Below are 21212 nucleotides of genomic sequence, written 5' to 3' on the forward strand. Positions count from 1 at the left end.
CAGAATCTCTTTGGGTTTTCTGCCAGATTTCGAGACAGAGTTTCATTATGGAAATTACTAGTATTAAAAGCATCTCGCATTGAAGTACGCGCTATATTTCTAACATCTGTAAAACTTTGCCAGTCTTAGAGATTTTGCGTTCTTTTAAATTTGGCATGCTTTTTTCACTGATTCTGCAATAGCGACCTGTCCCATTCTGTGTACCATGGGGGATCAGTACCATCACTTATTAATTTATGTGGTATATATCTCTCAATTGCTGTCGATATTATGTCTCTGAAATCATTCCACAGCTTTTCTACGCTTACATGACCAGATCGGAAGGAGTGAAGACTGTCTCTTAAAACGGCGTTAAGAGATTTTTTTATCGACTTTTTAAAATAGACATACTTTACGTTCCTTTTTGATTGTTGTAGGTGTTACGGCATTCAGTCTAGAAGAAACTGATTTGTGGTCGCTAATACCTGTATTCGTCACGATACTCGCTATTTGTCGAGGATTATTTTTTGCTAAGAGGTCAAGTATGCTTTCGCAACCATTTACGCTTCGAGTGGGCTCATGAACTAATTGTTCAAAATAATTTTCTGAGAAAGCATTCAGTACAATTTCGGATTACGTTTTATGCCAACCGCCGGCTTTAAACGTATAATTTTTGCAGCATATCGGGGGGAGATTGAAGTCACCACTGCCTACAACTGTATGAGTGGGGTACCTATTTGAAATGAGACTCAAGTTTTCTTTGAACAGTTCAGCAACTATATCTTCTGGAATCGAAAGTGAGATATGCTAAGTAAACTGTTTCCACTTCAGTGTGCGAATAATCTTGAGTTCATTACTTTTTCAAATATTCTGAACAAATATGTCAGTGAGGAATTGAACGATAATTCTTTGTCACGTCATCTTTCTTATGTAACGGATTACCAATTGCATATTTTACCTTGTTTGGAAAAATTCCATGTGCCAGTGATGCATTGCATATATCAAAAAGGACAATACTTATTGAATGGAATAATTTTTCAGAGTTCTGTTTAAAATTCTGTCAATCCCACATGAGATTTTGTTTTTTAGGATTTTTATTATACTATAAACTTCAGTGAATTATGTTGGTGCTGCTCTTAGATGCTTAAAGTTTTGTGGAATGACGTTTTTAATATTAGGTTGGTGCATGTTGATATTGCGAGTGATAAGGGTTTATTTATCGATTATCATTTTTTGTTTGCAATTCACTGTTGCTTTTGAGTTTACACATTGTATTTTTTTCAATGGGGATAGTGAATGGAGCTGTGTACGCTAGGAAACGGAGTGCTAAAGAAGAAATCTGAATATTTCCGACATATTCTTCTGTTTGAGTTCAGTAGAGGGGTGACAGCAGCGGAGGCATCCAGTAACATTTTTGCCGTGTATGGGGATAATACCAGCGGACAGAGCACAGCAAGTAAATAGTCTTCTCATTTTAAGGAGGATCGTTTCGACATTAGTACACTACTGGCCATTAAAAGTGCTACACTAAGAAGATGACGTGCTACAGACACGAAATTTAACCGACAGGAAGAAGATGTCGTGATATGCAAATGATTAGTTTTCCAGAGCATTCACACAAGGCTGGCGCCGGTGGCGACACCTACAACGTGCTGACATGAGGAAGGTTTCCAACCGATTTCTCATACACAAACAGCAGTTGACCGGCGTTGCCTGGTGAAACGTTTTGTGATGCCTCGTGTAAGGAGGAGAAATGCGTAACATCGCGTTTCCGACTTTGATAAAGGTCGGATTTTAGACTATCGCGATTGTGGTTTATCGTATCGCGACATTGCTGCTCGCGTTGGTCGAGATCCAATGACTGTTAGCAGAATATGGAATCGGTGGGTTCGGGAGGGTAATACGGAACGCCGTGCTGGATCCCAACGGCCTCGTATCACTAGCAGTTGAGATGACAGGCATCTTATCCGCATGGATCATGCAGCCACGTCTCGATCCATGAGTCAACAGATAGGGACGTTTGCAGGACAACAACCATCTGCACGAACAGTTCGACGACGTTTGCAGCAGCACGGACTATCAGCTCGGAGACCGTGGCTGCGGTTACCCTTGACGCTGCATCACAGACAGGAGCGCCTGCGATGGTGTACTCAACGACGAACCTGGGTGCACGAATGGCAAAACGTCATTTTTTTGGATGAATCCCGGTTCTATTATGAAGGCTTTCACGACCGGATGACATAATTTCTGGTAAACCTTCCGGGATGTAAGGTCGTGGTCCATGAAACTCTCAGACGTCCGACCCGTCAGTCGGCAAGACTCACCGGAGGAGAAACACCCCTCTGAAGATGTCCAGCGCAGCTCTGGACGAAACGTTAGGAGCTGAAGAGTTTCATGGACCACGACCTGACATCCCGGAAGGTTTACCAGAAGGTATAATCCAGGTTCTGTTTACAGCATCATGATGGTCCCATCCGTGTTTGGTGACATCGCGGAGAACGCACATTGGAAGCGTGTATTCATCATCGCCATACAGGCGTATCACCCGGCGTGATGGTATGGGGTGCCATTGGTTACACGTCTCGGTCACCTCTTGTTCGCATTGACGGACTTTTGAACAGTGGACGTTACATTTCAGATGTATTACGACCCGTGACTCCACCCTTCATTCGGTCCGTGCGAAACCCTAAATTTCAGCAGGATAATACACGACCGCATGTTGCAAGTCCTGTACGGGCCTTTCTGGATACAGAAAATGTTCGACTGCTGCCCTGGCCAGCACGTTCTCCAGATCTCTCACCAACTGAAAACGTCTGGTCAATGGTGGCCGAGCAACTGGCTCGTCACAATACGCCAGTCACTACTCTTGATGTACTGTGGTATCGTGTTGAAGCTATCCAAGCTCTGTTTGACTCAATGCCCAGGCGTATTAAGGCCGTTATTACGGCCAGAGGTGGTTGTTCTGGGTACTGATTTCTCAGGATCTATGCACCCAAATTGCGTGAAAATGTAATCACATGTCAGTTCTAGTATAATATATTTGTCCATTGAATACCCGTTTATGATCTGCATTTCTTCTTGGTGTAGCAATTTTAATGGCCAGTAGTGTAACTCTCCACGTTCAGGAATGAATACCTTCGCGATTCGATGAAGATTGTTTAAACGGATTAATCCACAAGGATCCACGTCAGTGTACTTGACAACTGTCAGATGTAATGCACTGTGATCATCCTACTATCGTGCGACATTTACATGCAGTGGGGAAGGTTCAAAAGTCAGGTGTATAGAAACCGCATGCTCTAAGCCAAAATCACAAATATCAGCGAGTGGCCAAGTTTGCACGTCTGCTTGCTCGACATCAATTGGCTCGTGAACAGCGGGTGACGAGTAATGGTGTCTTTATAATAACATAAGGAAAAGAAAGGAACGTTTGAGCTCAAACAAAGCAGCAGTTCCCCATGCAAAGATAAACTCGCATCCACAAAACTATTTTACGTATCTGGTGGACCAGGGGCGGTGTACCACATCGAATTTTTTGCCCGAGGTGTAACTATCACTACTGATATTTATTGCCAGCAACAGAGACGTCTTGCAGACGCAATCCGAAAACAACGTGCAGAAAGACTGCGTGACGTGATGCTACTCCACAATAACACCCGTCAGTGACTGACAAAAAACACTAAATAGGAGTTGGATTTGGAAACCATTCCGCTCCCTCCCTATTCACCTGATCTTGCATCCTCAGGTTTTCAACTTTTCCGCTCTCTGTCGAACAATCTTCAAGGAACGTCCTGTCCGGATAAAACTGCGCTCCGAACATGGCTCGACGAGTTTTACGCCTCAAAACCGTGTGATTGCTACAGTTGTGGAATCGAAACGTTACCACAGCGTTGAAAGACTGTCGTAAACAGTGAATATATTATTGATGACTTAAGTTTCTTTTAAGTATATTTGTTCTGTTTATTAAACTTAAGGAAAAATATTACGAATTTACACACCTGCCCAATATATACTCTTCCTTTTTTTAACTGAACCATTTAATGCTATATTTACTTCTACGTTTAGAAAGCAACTTGTGAATTATCGGCCACAACATTGTCAATTAATTTAAATGTTATGGAATCTTGTACACTGACTGTCTTGCCTTCTGTTTGACAGTGGCTTATATAGTTTTACTCTTTGTTGTTTGATATGGGTCTCTTCTTGCCTGTTGCTCAGTATAGCTGTCATCTGCTAGAGTGAAGGGGACAGCGGCACGGCAAGTCCACGAGGATGGTTCTTTGTCCGATGACTAGCACATTGCGTTCCGTGATGCACGACTTGGAGACCCCCGACAATGTATTACCTCATTTGATTTCATTCATTTCGAACGAGTAATTAATATGTTATGGTATTTGTCTATTTCGTCCCTAAGGGTTGCAGAGTAATTTATTTTTGCACCAAATTTTGGAAGTATTAATCCAATTTGCTAATCAGAAGTTAGTCAATAGTTTGCCTGGGAACTGGGTCTCTATTCTAAGCGGCGACTCGTAGCCAGTGTGAACTCTGCTTCATCTTCACATCTTTTATACAGGCTTTTTGGAAGAATTAGCTTCATCAACTTTGTTCTTCGAGCATCCGTTACGAATAAGGAATACTGCTTCTGAACAATCTGAAGTCGAGGATTTGAGGACACGAAGTCGTCGCTGAGGTCGAGAATAGCTTATAGCTTTTGGTGACCGTACAATGACCATCTCTCAAGAAAAAGCAGAGGCATGGTTATCTCCAACGTTCAAAGTTGGGCCATTTGGCTCCCTTCACCCTTTAAACTTTGAAATGAATGGTACGAACATTGTACTCATTTCTTTTTCTAGGTCATCGATCTTCAGAGTAGTCAGACTAATAATTACAGTCAACGTCTTCGATAGTGAAATTTTTACTCTACAGTGGAGTGTGCGCTGATATGAAGCTTCGATCTTTTGTCTGATATACTATAATCTCTTCTCCCTGCACTTTTTGCCAACTAGTGTCATGGACATTTTAATGTATGTTCTGCCGTCTTGTTAGAATCAGCGTCTTCCACATGTTTCCCTCCTCGTCGAGTCAGCAGAGCATCTTCCCATTTCTTGTTTTCAAAGTTGGGTTTTTATCAGTCCCCTCAATTTTCATCATCCTTCTTTAACACTACATCTCAAACCTTTCGATTCTCTTCTTTTCTAGCTTCTACACAATCCATGATTAGCTTCCATAAAATTTTGAATTACAAACGTACAGTCTCAACAAACTTATCGAAAGGTATTGGCTAGAGTAGAATGTGGATATCAGACGATTTCATTGTTTCCCAGACGCACATTCCGATCCACGTACATTCACTCTCTTACCTGTGCGAAAGCACTTAAATAAAGAAGTCATTGCGTTCCCTGAACACTGAGTCAATCGATTGATTTCCCCGAATTCGGGGCATTTGCTTTGGAAAGTCCGTTGCGTGGGATACAGGTGTTTCGGGCATGCTAATTTAAGCTATTGAAGAGCAGCATAGCGTTCCGACTGGCAAAGGTATGCAGCTGACGTTTGGATGCAGTACCGTGTGAAGCGTTTGAGACTCACTGGTTGTCTTTGATACATACCAGAGGCACGTCAGCTGTGGCTGCAGAACACGTACTCTGCGCTCAAGCACCACTGCACACAGCAACGCTTCCGGCACTACACGCAGCGTATTTCTAGCTGTCTGCTCCGTTGGGTACTGCGCGCGGCACTTCGCACTAACCTCCAGAAGCTTCCTCAACTTTCTACACTCTCTCTAATTAATGCGCCAGCAAGAGGCGTTAAGCTAACTATGCCGAAAGAGTTCTCTCGTCACTGTTACGATGCAGTAAGTGCAGAGACCTGCACATCAAGTGCATAAACAGCAGCCTTTCCCCGCAGATAAACAAAATACAACACGCACGCCTCAGCACACATCTGTAGCCTACCACTCTCTTCCCTCCCCTCCCTCCCAAACACAACAGAACGCACTTGCACTTCTACCAGAGTCGAACTCAGCTTGGGTGAAAGATACAAATTCGCCATCAAATGTTGTTTCGTCTCTAAGTCAGAGTTCATCGATCACAGGTGTCGTATGTAGAGGCTATTAGTGGGACCAAAGTTAGCGTCCAGTCACTCTTGGATGAAACAGGAACAGAAATATAGGGTTGCAAAGCAATAACTGAAATGCTTAACCCCTTTTTTAAATATTCCTTTTCAGAGTAAAACCCAGGAGAAATGCCCCAATTTAATACCCGTACCACTAAAAAGTCGAATCAAATAAGTGTTAGTATCAGTGGAGTTGAGAAACAGCTAAAATCTTTAAAATTCCTTGCGCCGATAGAGTCCCTATCACATTGTACAACAAATCTGCGGCTGAGTTAGTCCCACTTTAATCTGTCATAGATTCCTCGAAGAGAAAAACGTGCCCTATGGTTGGAAGGAAGCACGTGCCACACCAGTGTACAAGAAGAATGGTAGAAGTGATCCATAAAAGTACCATCTAATAACGTAGACATCGATCTGTTGTAGAATTTTAGAACATATTTTGATCTCAAGCATAATAAGGTATATCGAGTATCTCGAACAAAATGACCTTCTTTGTGACAACCAGCGTGCATTCCGAAAATGTCATTCATGTGACACCCAACTGGCTCAAAATGGTTCAAATGGCTCTAAGCACTATGGGCCTTAACATCTGAGGTCATCAGTCCCCTAGACTTAGAAATACTTAATCCTAACTAACCAAGGACATCACACACATCCATGCCCGATGCAGGATTTGAACCTGCAACCGTAGCTGCCGCGTGGTTCCGGACTGAAGGGCCTAGAAGGGCTCGACCACAGCGGCCGGCTATACCCAACTGGCACTTTTTCACATGACGTACCGAAAGTTCTGTATTGAAGCATTTGACTCACTGGCTTATCTAAGCTTATAATTAAAAGTAGAATCATATGGGGTATCAAGGGAAATTTGTGACTGGACTAAGGATTTTTTCGTAGTGAGAACGCAACAAATTATCTTGGACGGAGTCACTGACAGATGTAAAAGTGACTTCGGGTGTGCCCCAGGGAAGTGTGTTGGGATCCTTGTTGTTCATTAATAGTAACCTCAGATACAACCTGGATCATGCAATTGCACTACTGGCCATTAAATTGCTACACCACGAAGATGGCGGGCTACAGACGTGAAGAGATGCTGTGATATGCAAATGATTAGCTTTTCAGAACATTCACATAAGGTTGGCGCCGGTGGCGACACCTACAACGTGCTGACATGAGGAAAGTTTCCAACCGATTTCTCATACACAAACACCAGTTGACCGGTGCTGCCTGGTGAAACGTTGTTGTGATGCCTGGTGTAAGGAGGAGAAATGCGTACCATCACGTTTACGACTTTGATAAAGGTTGGATTGTAGCCTATCGCGATTGCGGTTTATCGTATCGCGACATTGCTGCTCGCGTTGGTCGAGATCCAATGACAGTTAGCAAAATATGGAATCGGTGGGTTCAGGAGGGTAATACAGAACGCCGTGCTCGATCCCAATTGCCTCGTATCACTAGCTGCCGAGATGACAGGCATCTTATCCGCATGACTGTAACGGATCGTGCAGCCACGTCTCGAACCCTGAGTCAACAGATGGGGACGTTTACAAGACAAAAACCATCTGCACGAACAGTTCGACGACTTCTGCAGCAGCATGGACTATCTGCTCGGAAATCATGGTTGCGGTTACCCTTGACGCTGCACCACAGACAGGAGCGCCTGCGATGGTGTACTCAACGACGAACCGGGGTGCACGAATGGCAGAACTTCATTTTCTCGGATGAATCCAGGTTCTGTTTACAGCATCATGATAGTCGCATCCGTGTTTGGCGACATCGCGGTGAACGCACATTGGAAGCGTGTATTCGTCATCGCCATACTGGCGTATCACCCGGCGTGATGGTATGGGGTACCATTGGTTACACGTCTCGGTTACCTCTTGTTCACATTGACGGCACTTTGAACAGTGGACGTTACATTTCAGATGCGTTACGACTCGTGGCTCTACCTTTCATTCGATCCCTGAGAAACCATACATTTCAGCAGGAAAATGAACGACCGCATGTTGCAGGTCCTTTACGGGCCTTTATGGATACAGAAAATTTTCGACTACTGCCACGGCCAGCACATTCTCACCGATTGAAAACGTCTGGTCAATGGTGGCCGAGCAACTGGTACGTCATAATTCACCAGTCACTACTCTTGATGAACTGTGGTATCGTGTTGAAGCTGCATGGGCAGCTAGCTGTACCTGTACACGCCATCCAAGCTCTGTTTGACTCAAAGCCCAGGCGTATCAAGGCCGTTATTATGGCCAGAAGTGGTTGTTCTGGGTACTGATTTCTCAGGATTTATGCACCCAAATCGGGTGAAAATGTAATCACATGTCAGTTCTAGTATAATACATTTATCCAATGAATAGCTGATTGTCATCTGGATTTCTTCCTGGTGCAGCAGTTTTAATGGCCAGTAATGCATCTGTAATGAGGCACTGTCTAAAAAAGGGTGCATAAAAATCCACTTTCGTTCGCCGACCATACCGTGGACCAATTTGACTCGCTTATTGGGAAGTGAGCACAAGGACATCAAACGCCAAGGTGGTAGACCTGATAAGAATAAGGCTTAGGTCGTCACGCCAAGTTGTTTGAGATGACTGAGGTCTAAACTGTCGGTATAACTAAGATTTCATTATAGGCTCCTCAGTCAGTTTGAAGGTACTCTCAGGACGAGTGTCCCAAGTGCAACCCACTCATAATAAGAGTCAAGACCAGAATCCTCTACAGAGAGGAGTCTGAATCAAGGACTAAGTTTCTCCGCTTCTCCCTTTCCAAAAAATCTCGGTAAACTCCGCAAAAGCACTCATGCAACCGCCCCAACAAGGATTTCATGCCATTCACAAGATTCGACGAACTCCATGTCTTCCATCTAAATCGTCTGCTCTACCCACTGCCAATCCTAATCAAAGTTAATAATATTCTGTTGTTTTCTGGAGATGCGGCCAATCCCTCACTCGTAAGTTCCCGCACAGGTAGGTGAAGACATTACGCTCCCGAATTGTTTTTTCCAACTGCCAGTCTAGGCAGTGTGCTTTGAGTTTCTGTTTTGGCCGAAAGTGAACAACACCTTTATCACGGAGATCATTATCTGGATGGGCCGACGCTACAGTGTGTCGGGCCAGGAACCTCGCCTAAACTAAGAGAAGCGCTTTTGTGTCCCAACATAGAGCATTCAAAGCCACCATAAATGTTGTGTTCCACTCTAAAATTTTTCGGAAGGCCTGAGGCTTCCCAAAAAGCTCAGCAGGCAGAAGAATGACACCACATGACGGCTCCCTCGATAGCGCCCTATCCAAGGAGAACATGGAAACTCGTGAATTTTTATGGCCGCCATCCCTTTACACAATGGATATTTATGACATTGTCAAAACGCCTTGACCAGGCGACCTGCGCCCATGCCCCTGCCGTGGCTAGAGGCGCCTAACAGGTTAATCCAGGCAGGCAGTTTAATCGCCTCTTCGGCCGAAAGCATCGTCTGCACACTGGTGTGAGAAATTTTTGGGACAAGTGTTCTGTACCCAGTAAGTGCCTCTAGATGTCCCTTTCCCTAATAGCTACATGTGGCTTCGAAGCCCGAAACGTCCACTGTAAGATTTACTGTGAAATGATCAAACTGCCTGCTCGTTCTCAACTCCAGAAAATTCTATTCGACGGAGAGTCACGATAAAGATACCACATGCGTTAACGATGTAAATGCTTCCATCATTGCCTGCTCATGTTGATAACTTGCTGGCGTCTCACAAAAATCATGTCTAGGATGTGATAACATTAAAGAGTATCCTTGAATATGAAAATAAATGAGAGCGTTGGTAGTAGTGGACGAGACTGGTCAGCCTTTGGCTCGGGTTCGTTCCTTGCTACCGTCCTATCACCAATTTTTGAATCGCTCTCTTATTCGGTTTCAGGAAAACCAGACGCAGTAAACTTTTGGCGATACCGTGTCTGGCGCGCTGCAAGAATTTTCGCGCTCGAAGACCAAATTGGCTAACCTCAGAGCTAATTGGTTCAAATGGCTCTGAGCAGTATGGGACTTAACTTCTGAGGTCATCAGTAACCTAGAGTTAGAACTACTTAAACTTAATTAACCTAAGGACATCACACACATCCATGCCCGAGGCAGGATTCGAACCTGTGACCGTAGCAGCAGCGCGGTTCCAGACTGAAGCGCCTAAAACCGCTCGGTCACAGCGGCCGGCTCGGTGTTAATTAACTCGGGAACGGGCAACGTATCCAGTTATTTTCTTGACAATTATTTCCTAGCACAACCTACCCTGCAACACCCTTACAAGCTTTTGACACTGGTTCTGACCTCCAGGCATAGGTGTGTGTTTACGTGTACACACAGCAAAGCCGATGATTTGATCGAAAGGGGCACTGCAACTATCATTGCGACGGTTTATTTTTTTGTATTTCATACCAGTAGATATTTTATGAATTTAGACGCGAGAGCGGTAGTGAATGAAATCTACAGGCACTCTACAGGTCTTGATCTTAGTGTTGCAATCTTGCACACTGTTTTAGCTGCAAAGAACACTTTAAATTATGCAGTTCTTGCATTAATATAGTGATTTTCTTACGAAAGTTTCAGCGTGTGTTGCTTGTAGCAAAAGTTCTGCTAGCAACAGAAACATTCAAAGATTTGTAGTACTAGAATTATTATTATTATTATCCTTTTCTCAGCCGTTATGTCTGGTTAAAAATGGAAAGTGACGCGGACCTTGATCAAGCGTGACTTCCTTTTAACTGTACGGTATATGTTACATTGCATTTAGGAACTTTCGGGTAATTGAACATGTAGCAATAATTACAGATTTCTGTAGTTGTATATATAAGTTTGGATGTAGCTGTATTGCGTTAACGTACTGGTGGATATTGTGTGGTATGACTCCTGTAGCTGAAAGTATAATTGGTATAATGTCAACTTTATCCTGATGCCACATGTCCTTGACTTCCTCAGCCAGTTGGATGTAGTTTTCAAGTTTTTCTCCTGTTTTCTTCTGTATATTTGTTGTATTGGGTATGGATATTTCGATTAGTTGTGTTAATTTCTTCTTTTTGTTGGTGAGTATGATATCAGGTTTGTTATGTGATGTTGTTTTATCTGTTATAATGGTTCTGTTCCAGTATAATTTTTATTGTGGTGCATACTTGTATGTGGGAACATGTTGTTTTATTAGTTTGTGTTGTATGGCAAATTGTTGATGTATTATTTTGCTACATTGTCATGTATTCTGGGGTATTCTGTATTTTTGTACATCCGCTTGTGATGTGATCTACTGTTTCTATTTGTTGTTTGCAAAGTCTGCATTTATCTGTTGTGGTATTGGGATCTTTAATAATATGCTTGCTATAATATCTGGTGTTTATTGTTTGATCCTGTATTGCAATCATGAATCCTTCCATCTCACTGTATATATTGCCTTTTCTTAGCCAAGTTTTGGATGCGTCTTGATCGATGTGTGGCTGTGTTAGATGATACGGTTGCTTGACATGTAGTGTTTTCTTTTTCCAATTTACTTTCTTCGTGTCTGTTGATGTTATGTGATCTAAAGGGTTGTAGAAGTGGTTATGAAATTGCAGTGGTGTAGCAGATGTATTTATATGAGTGATTGCTTTGTGTATTTTGAAAGTTTCTGCTCGTTCTATAAAGAATTTTCTTAAATTGTCTACCTGTCCATAATGTAGGTTTTTTATGTCGATAAATCCCCTTCCTCCTTCCTTTCTGCTTAATGTGAATCTTTCTGTTGCTGAATGTATGTGATGTATTCTATATTTGTGGCATTGTGATCATGTAAGTGTATTGAGTGCTTCTAGGTCTGTGTTACTCCATGTCAATACTCCAAATGAGTAGGTCAATATTGGTATAGCATAAGTATTTATAGCTTTTGTCTCGATTCTTGCTGTCAATTCTGTTTTCAGTATTTTTGTTAGTCTTTGTCTATATTTTAGTTCTTCTTTAATATTTGTATTGTCTATTCCTATTTTTTGTCTGTATCCTAGATATTTATAGGCATCTGTTTTTTCCATCGCTTCTATGCAGTCATTGTGGTTATCCAATATGTAATCTTCTTGTTTAGTGTGTTTTCCCTTGACTATGCTATTTTTCTTACATTTGTCTGTTCCAAAAGCCATATTTATATCATTGCTGAATACTTCTGTTATCTTTAGTAATTGGTTGAGTTGTTGATTTATTGCTGCCAGTAGTTTTAGATCATCCGTGTATAGCAGATGTGTGATTTTGTGTGGGTATGTTCCAGTAATATTGTATCCATAATTTGTATTATTTAGCATGTTGGATAGTGGGTTCAGAGCAAGGCAGAACCAGAAAGGACTTAATGAGTCTCCTTGGTATATTCCACGCATAATCTGTATTGACTGTGATGTGATATTATTTGAATTTGTTTGGATATTAAGTGTGGTTTTCCAATTTTTCATTACTATGTTTAGGAACTGTATTAATTTAGGATCTACTTTGTATATTTCCAGTATCTGTAGTAACCATGAGTGGGTACACTATCAAAAGCTTTTTGGTAATCAATGTATGCGTAGTGTAGCGACCTTTGTTTAGTTTTAGCTTGATATGTCACCTCTGCATCTATTATCAATTGCTCTTTACATCTTCGTGCTCCTTTGCAGCAGCCTTTTTGTTCTTCATTTATAATTTTGTTCTGTGTTGTATGTGTCATTAATTTCTGTGTAATAACTGAAGTTAATATTTTGTATATTGTTGGTAGGCATGTTATGAGGCGATATTTTGCTGGGTTTGCTGTGTCTGCTTGATCTTTAGGTTTCAGATAAGTTATTCCTTGTGTAAGTGTATCACGGAATGTGTTTGGGTCTGCAATGTAATTGTTAAATAATTTAGTTAGATGTGAATGTGTTGAGGTTAACTTCTTTAGCCAGAAATTTGCTATTTTATCTTTTCCAGGGGCTTTCCAATTGTGTGTAGAATTAATTGCTCGGGTGACTTCATGTTGCAAAATTATCACTTCAGGCATTTGTGGTATCATCTTGTATGTGTCTGTTTCTGCTTGTATCCACCGTGCATGTCTGTTATGTTGTACCGGGTTTGACCATATGTTGCTCCAGAAGTGTTCCATGTCTGTTATGTTTGGTGGATTGTCTATTTTAATGTGTGTGTTATCTATTGTCTGGTAAAATTTCTTTTGGTTTGTGTTGAATGTTTGGTTTTGTTTCCCTCTATTTTCACTTTTTTTGTATCTTCTAAGTCGTTTGGCCAATGCTTGTAATTTCTGCTTCTTTTCATCTAATTGCTCTATTGCTTCTTGTTGCGAAATTTTACCTAACCTTTTTCGTTTTTTGTCTGATATTTCATTTCTTATAAATTGTGTTAGCTGTCCAATGTCTTTTCTCAGTTTTTCTATTCTGATCCGTAGCCTGTGTTGCCATGCTGGTTTTGTGGGTTTCTTCTGTGTGTTGGTTGGTTCTGATCTCTGCCTAGTGTGTATATTTAGTGTAGTGAGTGCTCTTACATAAACCAGTAGTTGTAAGTCTTCCATAGTTGTATTTTAATTTGTTTTGTTATGTATGATTGTGTTGATAGTTGTTATTGTTGTTTCGACTTGTGGGTTATTTGGTGGTCTATGCAAGAATGGTATAATGTCTGTATTTGTGTCTTTGTATTCCATATATGTCAACTGAAATTTTTCTTCTATATCTAACCTGTGTGTCACTTCATGTTCTATTTGTGCTTGTTCTGGTGGCTGTCTTAAGATTTCGGTTTCCTCTGATTGTTTAATTGATGCGTGTTGTTCTTTGTTTGTTTGCTCCGGGATGTTTGAGTCCATTACTGTATTTTCTTCTTCTTCTTCTGATTGCACATTATTTTGTTCCAGTATTTGTTGTACTTGTTGTTTGATGTTTTCTAGTTCTGACTGGGGTATCGTGTTATTTTTGATTATTACACGAATCTGATCAGGTAGTCGTTGTTCTGTTAAAAATTTTAATTCTGCGTATCTGGTAATAAATTTTGTGTTTACTTGTGATCTGTATCCAGTTGTGTTGGTTCCTAAGTTTGTTGCTTGGTAATAACAGAACATGAGGTGTCGGTTAACTTCATCTGACCATCTCATCCTCTGTCTTTGTTTTCCTTCTAGAGTGGTTGCAGGAAGCATATCCTGCAAAACACCTCTATTTGGAATTGAATCATTTTCCGTGTGGCTACCAGTGTCGTTACCATTGTGGACGGGCATAGGGTTCAAGCGTCGTCCCCGACCATGACAGCGCTTGTCCGAGGCTTCATTAGTTCTGTCCTGAACCAACTAATCACACTAAAAGGGGGGTTGTTAGCCCTATTAGTGGTTTGTTCTTTTCGTCGCCTTTTACGACTGGCAGAACATACTGGAGGCCTACTCTTTTCTGGGCCTCCACGGGGTTTATTATTATTATTATTATTATCATTATTATTATTATTAATAGTAGTAGTAGTAGTCTCATTCATTTATAGATCACTTTGTACAAGAATATTGGACATGTCTTGAAATTACAATTCAAGAACAACAAAAGCAGCGTAATCCACATACTTCCAGGTCTATTTTGACAAGATGGGGGGAGGCAGTTTACCAAGGCCTTATTTCAGGAACCATCGCGGTATTTGCCTTTAAGTGATTTAGGGAAACCAGGGAACGCCTAAATCAGGATGGTCGGCTGAAGATTGTAGCTCCACCCTGCCGAATACCAGGCTACTCTACTTAAACAATGCTACCTGGTTCTTTTTCTCCATACTGTACAATATTTTTGCTAGAAGTTATTAAATAACGTGAAAGTCTAGTGCTATAGCTGTTTATTGATTTTTCACCCCTAGTCACTGCACAAGTATATATACGTTCTTGCGGACACACACTATGAGCTGATGTCAGAACCATGGGGAAGGCGCCTGGCTTCCATTTTGTGTACTGCATCTTCCCATTTGCTGGCCTGAAGAACTGAGCCAGCAGTCCTCTAAAATGAGTGAGATGATCATCTCAGAAACAGGATAAGGTGTTAGTATTATGCGTTACATAGTTTTGCTAGTAAGTTTTTCGACAAAACCAAGAAAACGTAGTGTGAACGTGTTATGTTTTATTATCTTTATTATTATTATTTTAGTTATTATTTTTATTTATAGTGACATTTTTTCCAAACTCCACACTCTGTTATCTTCAATGTGTAGACTATATTGTATTGTTTAACAGCCTCTTCAATAGGTTCGTTGTAGTAGCACTTTAATCCCCTTAGACTACTTATTATACAGCTCCGTTCAGTGGCAGAAAATGCTGTACTGAGTTTTATGCTTACTCTTTTTTGGTAAATGTAGGCTCAGTCTCTCTTCTGCCATGGTGACGGACGGAACTGTTTGTGCAATAATAATTAATGTTATTTTTTATTTTTGATATGTACAGCCGACTGATAAATATACCGAAATGGTGTAGCTAGAATCTCCAGTGTTATGAAGAGATATTTACAATTATTTCGACCATTATATTTGGTTATTATTCTCGTGGTATTTTTCTGTAGTTCGAAAACTGCGTAAATTTTGTACATTTCTACCCCAGAGAAATAATTATACCTACACCTACATCTACTTGGATACTTTGCAAATCACATTTAGGTGCCGGCACAGGTTTCATCGAACCATCTTTACAATAATTCTCTATTAATCTACTCTCGAACAGCGCCTGGAAAAAACGAACACCTATATCTTTCCGTGGGAGCTCTGATTTCCCTTATTTTAACATGATGATCGTTTCTCATCGTTTCTCCGTATGTAGATCGGCGTCAAAAAATATTTTCGTACTCAGAGGAGAAAATTGGAGCATGTAATTTCGTGAGAATATCCCGCCGCAACGAGAAGAGCCTTTGTTTTAATGATGTCCATCCCAAATCCAGTATCATATCCGTGACACTGTCTCCCCTATTTCTCGATAACACAAACGTGCTGCCCTTCTATGAACTTTCTAGATATACTCCGTTAATCCTATCGTACACCGTGCAGCAGTACTCCAACGGAGGACGGACAAGTGTAGTGTAGGCCGTCTCGTTAATACACTACTGGCCATTAAAATTGCTACACCAAGAAGAAATGCAAATGATAAACGGGTATTCATTGGACAAATATGTTATACTAGAACTGACATGTGATTACATTTTCACCCAATTTGGGTGCATAGATCCTGAGAAATCGGTACCCAGAACAACCACCTCTGGCCGTAATAACGGCGTTGATACGCCTGGGCATTGAGTCAAACAGAGCTTGAATGGCGTGTACAGGTACAGCTGCCCATGCAGCTTCAACATCATACCACAGTTCATAAAGAGTAGTGACTGGCGTATTGTGACGAGCCAGTTGCTCGGCCACCATTGACCAGACGTTTTCAATTGGTGAGAGATGTGGAGAATGTGCTGGCCAGGGCAGCAGTCGAACATTTTCTGTATCCAGAAAGGCCCGTACAGGACCTACAACATGCGGTCGTGCATTATCCTGCTGAAATGTAGGGTTTCGCAGGGATCGAATGAAGAGTAGAGCCACGGGACGTAACACATCTGAAATGTAACGTCCAGTGTTCGAAGTGCCATCAATGCCAACAAGAGGTGACCGAGACGTGTAACCAATGGCACCCCATACCATCACGCCGGGTGATACGCCAGTATGGCGATGACGAATACACGCTTCCAATGTGCGTTCACCGCGATGTCACCAAACACGGATGCGACCATCATGATACTGTAAACAGATCCTGGATTCATCCGAGAAAATGAGGTTTTGCCATTCGTGCACCCAGGTTCGTCGTTGAGTACACCATCACACGCGCTCCTGTCTGTGGTGCAGCGTCAAGGGTATCCGCAGTCATGGTTTCTGAGCCCATAGTCCATGCTGCTGCAAACATCGTTGAACTGTTCGTGCAGATGGTTGTCGTCTTGCAAACGTCCCCATCTGTTGACTCAGGGATCGAGACGTGGCTGCACGATCCGTTATAGCTATGCGGATAAGATGCCTGTCATCTCGACTGCTAGTGATACGAGGCAATTGGGATCGAGCACGACGTTGCGAATTACCCTCCTGAACCCACCGATTCCATATTTTGCTAACAATTATTGGATCTCGACCAATGCGAGCAGCAATGTCGCGATACGATAAACCGCAATCGCGTTAGGCTACAATCCGACCTTTATCAAAGTCGGAAACGTGATGGTACGCATTTCTCCTCCTTACACGAGGCATCACAACAACGTTTCACCAGGTAACGCCGGTTAACTGCTGTTTGTGTATGAGAAATCGTTGGAAACTTTCCTCATGTCAGCACGTTGTAGATGTCGCCAACGGCGCCAACCTTGTGTGAATGCTCTGAAAAGCTAATCATTTGCATATCACAGCATCTTCTTCCTGTCGGTTAAATTTCGTGTCCTTAGCACGTCATCTTAGTGGTGTAATAACTGTAATGGCCAGTAATGTAGATATGTTACATCTTCTAAGTGTTCTATCAATGAAACACAGTCTTTGGTTCGCCTTCCCCGCAACGTTTTCTATGTGCTCTTTCTAATTTAATTTCTTCGTAATTGTGATGCCTAGGTATTGGGATGAATTTACGGCCTTTAGATTTGATTGATTTATTGTGTAAGCTGAGTTTAACTGATTCCTTTTACGTTTAACTGATTCCTTTTACCACTTTTCATTCTTTAGTGCCAACTGCAAATTTTCGCATCATTCAGATATCTTTTCCAAATCATTTTGCAATTTATTTTGGTCTTTTTATGACTTTACTAGACGATAAACGGCAGCATCATCTGCAAACAACCTAAGACGGCTACTCAGTTTGTCTCCTAAATCTTTTATATAAATAAGTAACAGCTGTGGGTCTTTAATACTACCTTGGGGAACACCAGAAATAACTTCTGTATTATGCGATGAGTTTCCTTCAATCACTACAAACTGTGACCTCTCTGACACGAAATCACAAATCTAGTCGCATAACTGAGACGATATTCCATAAGCACGCGATTTGATTACATGTCGCTTGTGAGATACCACGTATCAAAAGCCTTCAGTAAATCTAGAAATACGGAATATATCTGAAATCCCTTGTCGGTAGCAGTCAATACTTCGTGTGAGTAAGGAGCTAGTTGCGTTTCACAAGAACGATGTTTCCTAAATTCGTGTTGACTGTGCGTCAATAGAACATTCTTCGTTATGTTCGAACGCAATATATGTTCCAAAATCCTGCTGCATGTCGATTTCAATGATATAGACCAAGAATTGAGTATACATGTAAGTAGTATGTAACTAAAACAGATTGACAGTTTACTTACTGGTGAGATGGCTCGCAGGGCGTAACATGTTGATGACTTTGTGTATGCAAGTATTTACACCACTTCAACTGAGAATTCATATTCATTCCTAGAAATTTTGTGTTTTTTACGCAATCTATAGTGGTACCATCTACATTTAAGGTAACAGTCATTTTTCTGCTTCAAACTGAAATTAATGACATTAATTTTCTTCACGTTAAGTGTCATTTCACTGCGCGTTGACCAACCGTAAACTTCCGTGAAGGTTCCATTTGATTCCTGTGCAAGGAGTTCTCTTGTTTTCTCAGTGACTTTATATTGCTATCGTCAGCAAAGAGAATATTTTCGCCATAACTAACGGTATTAGGAAAGTCGTGGATGTATATCACGAACAGTACCGTACTTAATATGCTGCCTAAGGGACTTCCATATTAACGTATTTTGGTTCTGCTAAGTGTGTTGCTAAAAGTTTAGACTTATTTGGGTTATTTATTGGCTCTAGTCTTTGTACTTTATCTGCTAGCTGTGACCGGAACTAGTCATTATCTATGACTCTTTTTCCAACTCTCCTAGCTCGTTTAGCAGAATGAAAAATGACAGTTGAATGTTTATCACTGATTCAACTTATGAGTCACTCTGTTTAACTCAGAGATCAAATTTTAGAAAGCTGCGTTTACCTGCGCAGAAGCGATTACTATTCACCCTCTTAGCAGACATTGATAGAAGTTATGTATGAAACTAGTTACAGAATGAAGATGAACTATGGGCAACTACGTCCGAAGCTTCATAACTCCGAATTATTATCAGGGAAGAGCCTTCCATGCGGGAGAGAAAGAGCCGTAGATAACCAAGCTGGTTAATAAATGTGGTCTACGCGCGCTTTACGCAGAAACCCAAAGTTCTCTCCGAGTTCTCGCATGCAGTCGGAGGAAGACGTTTCGCAGTAAGCTGAATTAGTTCTGCGTCCCGAGGAATCCATATGTCTACATGATATGCTGCGAAAGTTTGTACTAATGCCGGGGGTCTCTGGACAAAGGCTCTTGTTTCACGTTTCTTCACCAATATGTTATCTGATGCGTTTCTTTCAGCTTTAATGTTTCTGGCTATGGAGGAAAAAGAGTGAAAGATTTCAATAACAGGCACGCAAATGATTTAGATAAGTAAAATACGGACAATGGAGGAGACGAAAGATTAATGGACTAGTAGCGCTACAGAAGGACGTTAAAAATTGAGGTGAAGCGTTCCTCCTTCTCCCTCTAAAGATTGCGATGTTGCTGTTGTGGTCTTCAGTCCAAAGACTGGTTTGATGCAGCTCTCCATGCTACTCTATCCTGCGGAAGCCTCTTCATCTCCGAGTAACTACTGCGACCTACATTTTTCTGAATCTGCTTACTGTATTCATTCTTGGTATCCCTCTACGATTTTTACCCCCCACGCTTCCCTCCAGTACTAAATTGATGGTCCCTTGATGCCTCAGAATATGACCTACCAACGGATCCCATTTTAGGTTGTACCACAAATTTCTCTTCTTCCCAGTTCTGTTCAGTACCTCCTCATTAATTACGTGATCTACCCATCTAACCTTCAGCAGTCTTCTGTTGGACCACATCTCCAAAGCTTCTTTTCTCTTCTTTCCAATTCTGGTCAGTACCTCCACATTAATTACATGATCTACCCATCTAATCTTCAGCAGTCTTCTGTTGCACCACATCTCCAAAGCTTCTATTCTCTTCTTGTCTAAACTGTTTTCCGTCCCTGTTTCACTTACATAGATGGCTACACTCCATACAAATACTTTCAGGAAGGACTTCCTGAGTCTTAAATCTATACTCGATGTTAACAATTTTCTCTTCTTCAGAAAAACTTTCTTGCGATTTCCAGTATACATTTTATACCCTCCCTACTTCGACTATCATTAGTTATTTTACTCCCCAAATAACAAAACTCATCTAATTCACTCAGCATCAACTGATTTAATTTGACTACGTTCCCTTTTTACTAAAATATTTTCTCAGGAAGAGAGAACATGAGGAGAGTATGAACAATAGAAACTTCTGCATAACTTGAATACCGCGGCGAGGAAGAAGGAGCTCCAGTGACAATGAATGGAGTTTAGTCTATTTCAAACAAGATGCTGCAAAAAACGTGGACAATCATGAGTCAACATGCGTTCGGTAAACTGTGAGGCCGTATACATCAGACCGCTGAGGGGACTGACGACGTCATTGTTCGATGATAGATGACCAATCAGTGTAACAAACTTCTTACGTAAAAATGTATGCCAGAGTGAGGACACGGTCGACAAATATATTTCAAAATGATTCTGTTTTGTAATAGAGAATAAATAAAGAAAGAACACGTGAAGTTTCCGGTCGTTATACCACCGAACAATACGACCCCAATCTTTTCTACGTGGCCGCTGAAACGGTAGAAAAATACATATGAAATTATATTCATTATACTGGAATTCAGGAAGATAAGAAATTTTTAATTAAATTCAATTTGTCTAAAGGTCGGCATCACATAGAGAAAAAGGGCAGACGTGCGGAATAAAAAATTGAAGATATTTATTTTATATGTAAGATGACGATAACACAATTTCTCGGTGCTTCTAATGGTAATTAAAGTGTCTGACTACTATAAATCAGTTACTACTCTAATACTTTATGTTATTTTACAGGATAAAAAAATAAAGAAATACAACGTATCGAAATAAATGTACTGTCAGATATACATATTCAAGTGCCTGACACTTACACTGAGGTGAAAAAAGTCATTACATACCTCCTAATATCGTGTCAGCCTTACTTTTGCGCGGCGTAACGCAGCAACTGGACGTGGCG

Source organism: Schistocerca piceifrons, chromosome 1, assembly GCF_021461385.2.
Source record: "Schistocerca piceifrons isolate TAMUIC-IGC-003096 chromosome 1, iqSchPice1.1, whole genome shotgun sequence".
NCBI lineage: Eukaryota > Metazoa > Arthropoda > Insecta > Orthoptera > Acrididae > Schistocerca > Schistocerca piceifrons.